Source organism: Microtus pennsylvanicus, chromosome 9 (assembly GCF_037038515.1).
Source record: "Microtus pennsylvanicus isolate mMicPen1 chromosome 9, mMicPen1.hap1, whole genome shotgun sequence".
NCBI lineage: Eukaryota > Metazoa > Chordata > Mammalia > Rodentia > Cricetidae > Microtus > Microtus pennsylvanicus.
Window position 1 is genome coordinate 53,887,066 of NC_134587.1, and position 6,299 is coordinate 53,893,364.

The following is a 6,299-nucleotide window of genomic DNA, read 5'->3' on the forward strand; positions in this document are numbered from 1 at the left end:
TGGTGCATCTTAGTGGGTTTTTGTCTTTAAAATCTATGTACCCCTGACTTGGGCACCAAGGAACTTTTCAGAGGTTTCAGTCTGCAGTTGATCTGGCCTTCAATAAAAAGGACTTAAAAGTTTTAACGGACTTAGTAAGTGTGGTTGTTAATTACTATCTTCAGTGGATCATTACAAAATTTAAAAACAATAAAAAATAGCATATACACATGCTTCAGCTATTAGTGTTATTACCATGGGAGAATCCCTTCAGGACTCAGAAGCTGGCTACAGGATGAAACTGTGGCCTAAATTGTTCTGTCACCAGCAAGAACTACCAGACACTGGGAAGTTTCAAGCAATATGTTAAATTATATTTAGATGGGCTGTGGTAACATATGACTTTAATACCTGCACCCTAGAGGCAGAGACATGAGGCAGGTCTCTGGCAGTTCCAAGCCAGAGTGGTTTAACAAGGCCAGTCAGGACAACATAGTGAAATCTTGTCTCAAAAGTTATATTTAGTATGCAAATTTATTAACGTTTAATAATTTAAACTGTAACCAACAATAATAACAGATATTTTCTATACAAAATACTGTGAGCAAGTTTTATTTGCAATATCTTATTTAAACTTCAAAAAGTATTCTATGGAGTTGGAAAGATGATTCAACTGATGAGATACTTTCTAGGCAAGCATGAGGGCCTATGTTTGGTTCCCATGACCACAAAAAATACTAGAGATTGTTTCAGTCTTCAAGTCTTGAACTGTTTGCTTCACCTGTTTTATTATTTTTTCTTGTTTTTTTTTTTTTACTTTCTTTGGGGGATTTGTTAATTTCTTCCAACTTTTTGTTTATCATTTCCTCCATTTCTTTAAGGAAGTTTTTCATTTCCTCTTTAAAGGCCTCCATAATTTTCTTAAGGTTACATTTAAAATAGTTTTCTTCTGCTTTTTCTGGGTTAGGATGATCATGTCTTCCTGTTGTGTGACCACTGGGTTCTGGTCTTAACATGTTGCTTTTTAGGTTGTTGGATGAATTCTTGCATGGGCGCCTACTCATCTCTTCCTTCAATGGATCCAGGCAGTATGCTTGTGTCATGGTCCTGTCTTTGCAGTGGCTGTCTGAGTGTTTGGGAATTGTTCTTGGCCTGCTGTGTACTGTCAATGTCTGTGTCTTAGGAGGCCACTGAGGTCTGTCCTAGCCTGCTCTCCTGGTCTTCTCTCCTGGTTTGCTCTCTTGGTCCATTCTGTGAAGTCACAGCTTATGCTTTAGAGTTCCTCTCTTAGTCTTTTCTCTTGGTCCTCTTAGCAGGAACCTTTCCTGTTGGCTGGCTAGATACACTGAGGCAGTTAGGGGAGTGTCCCAGGGTTTTGCCCCACTTTGGAGGTCCTAGAGAGTGGGATGTCCTGCCATGTGGCTGCTCACTCACCTCTTGGTCCTCTCAGTATTGTAGCAAGCTATGTTTCAGAGTTCCACTGAGGTTGCAGGAAGAATGGCAAGTTTCTATAGTGCTTTTTTGTTTTTGTTTTTGTTTTTTTTTCAGAATATTTCTGTTGCATCAATAGACATATTTTCTACCAGTTTCCTGTTGGGGCTTATTGCAGCTCTCTGAAACTGTAACATGCTTTGCCACCAGCTCCTGACTCTGAAGTTGGCTCAGTTTTTGGAGTCTTTTGTGTCTATTCCCTATCTTGGAACGGCTCAAGTCTCAGGGACTTGCTGAACATCTCACATACAAGGCAGAAGGCAATGTCAGTTGGAGACAGAATAATTGCAGGATGGGCCTTGTGTCCCTTCCATCTAGACCTTTGCATGAGTGCAGGCTCCTCAAGGCACAGTGGCTGCTTCCAATGGCAGCTGGTTTCAGAGACAGGAAATGTGAAGGTTTGTCTCTTAGGCTCTACAACTATCATTTCCTGATCATTATTCAAAGTTACAGAGACCAGTCTTAATTCTTGATAGGAGGAGAGTTAAAAGAAAAAAAGCATAGCTTTCTTTAATTTGCTTTAATAAGTTATTATAACAAGGCTTGGAGAAGTTGTGGCTTTGCCCTACTGTTGTTTGAGTGGGAGCTTTGGAGGTTTGTCATCTGACAGTCCAGTTCCACTTGTGAAATCTTGATCAAGGTACTTCTGTGAGAGTTTATTTCCTATTCTAAGAGGTGAGGGTAATGACATGAGTGAGAGTTAATGTTTCCTCTAGCTTTGGCAAAATGTCTGAAGGAAGCAAGTAAAGAAGGGACTATTATTATTATTATTTTAATTTCTTATATTTTACATACCAATCACAGTTTTCTCTCTCCTCCCATTCTCTCCCCTACCTCCCTTCTACCCCTTATCCACTAAGAACTATTCTTTTTAATTTAAAAATATTTGTTTATTTAATTTCTGTATGTGTGTTTGACTGTGAGTTTAGGTGCACAATGTGAATACAGGATCCTGACGAGGCCATAGAGGGCATTAGAACTCATGGAACTGGAGTTACGGTTGGCTATGAGCTACCATGTCAGTATTGGGAACTAAAACCTGGTTGTTTAAAAAACTCTTAATCACTGATCCATCGCTAAACTCCAGAAAGGATTGTTTTAATTCAGAGTTTGAGAGGTATCATGGTAGGGTAGGCATGGTTGCAGGAGTTTCTCACATCTGGGCTAGAGAGAAATTCAGACTGGACTGTTCAAGACCTACCTGTCAGCAACCTACTTCCTCCAAAGGGGACCCACTTCTTAATAGATCCTCAGCTTCCTCAAGGAATGCTACTGGCTGGGGTTCAAGTATTCAAATACAAGTCTGTGAGAGAACAACCCATTTCCAAACACCAGCAATCAATAGTCAGCAGTTTGTATAATTCTTGGCTGCACTGATTGCTCTGTGAGATCATGAAGCGGACGTATGTGCATGTGTGCATGTATGTGTGCACCCATGTGTTTAACATTTGTTTTCCTAATAGAGACAGAAGCCAGCAGTAAGCCAGAGACCGAAGTCTTGATGTATTCTATGGTACACTTTGGGTACACTTTGTTGTAACAAATGATTATTGTGTTGTTGTTTAACATAATTGATTTTAGGGTTCTGTATCTTGTAAATACAGTACTTGGGAATTACATGATCTTTCAAATAACTCTCTGAGAAAGGTAGATAACTTATGCTTACCATTGTTTATTATTTTTTCAAACAGTCAAAAAGGTAGTGTGTTCTCTGCTCAAAATCAACTGCCTATGCATAGTAGTGTGCATTCTTAAGGATATTGGAATTCCAAGTATGTTTTACATACAATATTTATTCACCACATACATACCATGTGCTTTTTATACTACTGTTTTATAAATGAGGGAAGCTAAGAAATAGAATAAGTAGATGTCTTCAAGTCAGAGGCAGTTATTATTAACATGAATAATGAAAACTTTTGCTTTGTGACTCCTAGGCCTGTCTAGTTTCTGAAGTGACCTAGTTCAGCTCAGTATATGATGCTGTAAAAGTATTTCTTAGAAGTTGTACTCACATTCGTGACTGTGCAGTCTTGTCTGACTTTGATTCCTCCTGAAACTTTAAGGCTGGTATTATCAGTTAAGGGGAGTTGATGTGTGGTCTGAGATATATACATATATGACTATGCATCGATGCTTGTAAAATCTTATCCCACTTTGCTTGTTCAGCCCCAGTGATAAGAAGACATGGTCATTCAATTCTTGGGTACAAAGTGATGCTCTACACATGCTGGTATAGTTGTTGGATTAAAAGAACAGTGCTTACATCCAGGTAGGTAACATAAAAGCTACATGGTCTCTATCTCTATGATATCACAGCAATAGAGTCTTGGAATAACATTTGCATCAGAATTAAATGCTTAGTTTGCTTCCTCCATGTGACCTGTATTCTTCCTGCAGAAGTGGTGTATATCTAGGAGCTCTAGCTGTGTTCCCAGCAATCATGGAACAGTCCTACTGCTCGTCAGCCTTTGCTTTCTGGACTTTGCAATATGACTGCAGTACAATAAGAGGAATAGAAGCTGCAGCTGTTGGACTTGTTGCCAGGATGTACAGTAGCCAACTATGTGCTCTGAAGACAGCCTTGTAGGCACTATAAGAGATTTACCTTAACACTGACTAAATAAATAGTAACCTTCAGCAGACAGGCATGATACAAACTGTTTCCTTTAAAAGGAAAATGGAAAACTCAGAGGAAGATGTCTTGCTATTCTTTTGACTGTGTGATCTTGATGATTTTATTTAACTTTGTTTTCTACTGTATATAAACCATACGAAAATAATTTACCTTTAATTAATAGAGACAAGCTGCAAAGAAAAATATGATAGCTGGGAAAAAGTGTGTGGGCTCTTTATAAGAAAGGAGTATTATTTCAGCTTATGTGAATACTGGGGTTACTTACCTTATGAAGTCAAATTTAGAAGTAGAAATATCTAATTGCTGTTTTCAGAGACTAACAGCTCATTTAAACTGATCCAATTACCTGCCCTAAGTAAGTGGCATACAACACTTGATCTTGTTTTAAACCTTTGCAAGGGTGATGTGGACTCATAAAGGCAGAGGCTACCCGAAGCACCATCTGGTGGTTAAGTTAGTTGACACTCTGATTTGCTAATGACACATTGGTGAATAAGTGAACTATGTATCTGCCTCAGATATCCCCAAAACTCAGGTTCGGAGCTGATGCTATGCCAATTACTGTCTCCAAGGAGATGTACAGCGCTGCTTCAGAAGCACTTGCTTCACAGTTGACTTCATGGCTATGGCTGCTGGCTTTGTGCAGACAGTTGTCACCTTCTGTGTCAATCATTCCAAAAATCTACTAATTAGCTTCTGGACTTGCCTTTCATCTATTGCTGCCAGAACCAGTTATTAATATTACACCTGTTAGTGCCAACTTCAATAATCTCTACCAGCTCTTCTTCACTTACATATAAAGTCAGTACTACACGGAGGTCTCATCTCAATGTTCATACTCAGGTCAATCTTCTGCAATGATTTCCTGAGTGCAAATGTCCTTTATTATGCTTCTGTTGACTAAACCAACTCACCAAGGTGCTACTATAACACTTCAGAGACACCTCTTTTATAATAATTAGCAAGCTTCTTTTTGTGTTTATTTAGTATCTTTCCCTTTTTGATGCAAGTATCAATTTTTCAGTGCAACCATTTCCATTCATTTTATTTTTCATTTGCATCTTGAACAATCTCAATAAGAAAGAATTTTATCTCTTCTATAATGATGCAAAATATAGTATTGTTTTATCTATTTGATAAGTTACAAACCCAGTACTTTTTAAAGACTAAACAGACCAACAGATGGGGAATATTGTGGAATATTCTCAGAAGTCAGTTTTAGTAGAAGACACCAAGATTTTGAGACTGCTGAAGTATTCAGAATTGTATCTTTTATCTTGGCCTTTGACCATTTATTAATCCAAAAATTCTTTAACATTTATTTAAAAAGTCTGCAGTTCTTTCTCAAAAGCACTTGACACTATTCCTTGAATAGAAGATTCAGATGAATGACAGTCTCTTTCACTTAGTGGAGTGGTTTTTACTTTAAATTTTGCTGACAGGTTCTCATGACAGCCCTTAAATGTGAGCATAAACTCACTTGTCAAAGGTATTAAATAACTGGTGATTTTTCCATGTGTTTTTGTGCTCTGCCTCTTTAACTTTCTTTGTTCCTATTGACTTTGAAGGCAGAAAAGAGCACACAGAAAACATCTCTGCTTCCGAAGGCTACAGTCTAGCAGCAGAAACAGTTCACTGCTGGGTTCTCTTCAAGAAAACCACTATCAAAATGTGGCAGAATCTTGCAAATTTTCACTTCACACTTGAAATCACTTTCACTCTCAGGAGAATAAGAACACCTGGTAGATTTTTGAATCACTATCAGTGAACATTAATAGCTGTAAAATAGCAGACATTTTAATGTAAAGATGTTCTAAAGTAGCTAAACCCAAGATGCCAACATAATTGTAAAACAATATCCATTTGATGGATAGAATTGTGCTCTTTTAGAGTCTGTAAACTATCACTAATGGTTACAGTTGTTTATTACACTCACTTTGAAGGTCTTTATCTTAGGAGTTTATTTTCTATTATAATAGAACATTCGTAAATGTTGTTAAAATTTCATTTTCTTAAGCTGGGTGATGGTGGCGCATGCCTTTAATCCCAGCACTTGGGAGGCAGAGGCAGGCGGATCTCTGTGAGTTTGAGGCCAGCCTGGTCTACAAGAGCTAGTTGCAGGGCAGGCTCTAAAGCTACAGAGAAACCCTGTCTTAAAAAAATCAAAAAGAAATTCATTTTCGGCAACGGG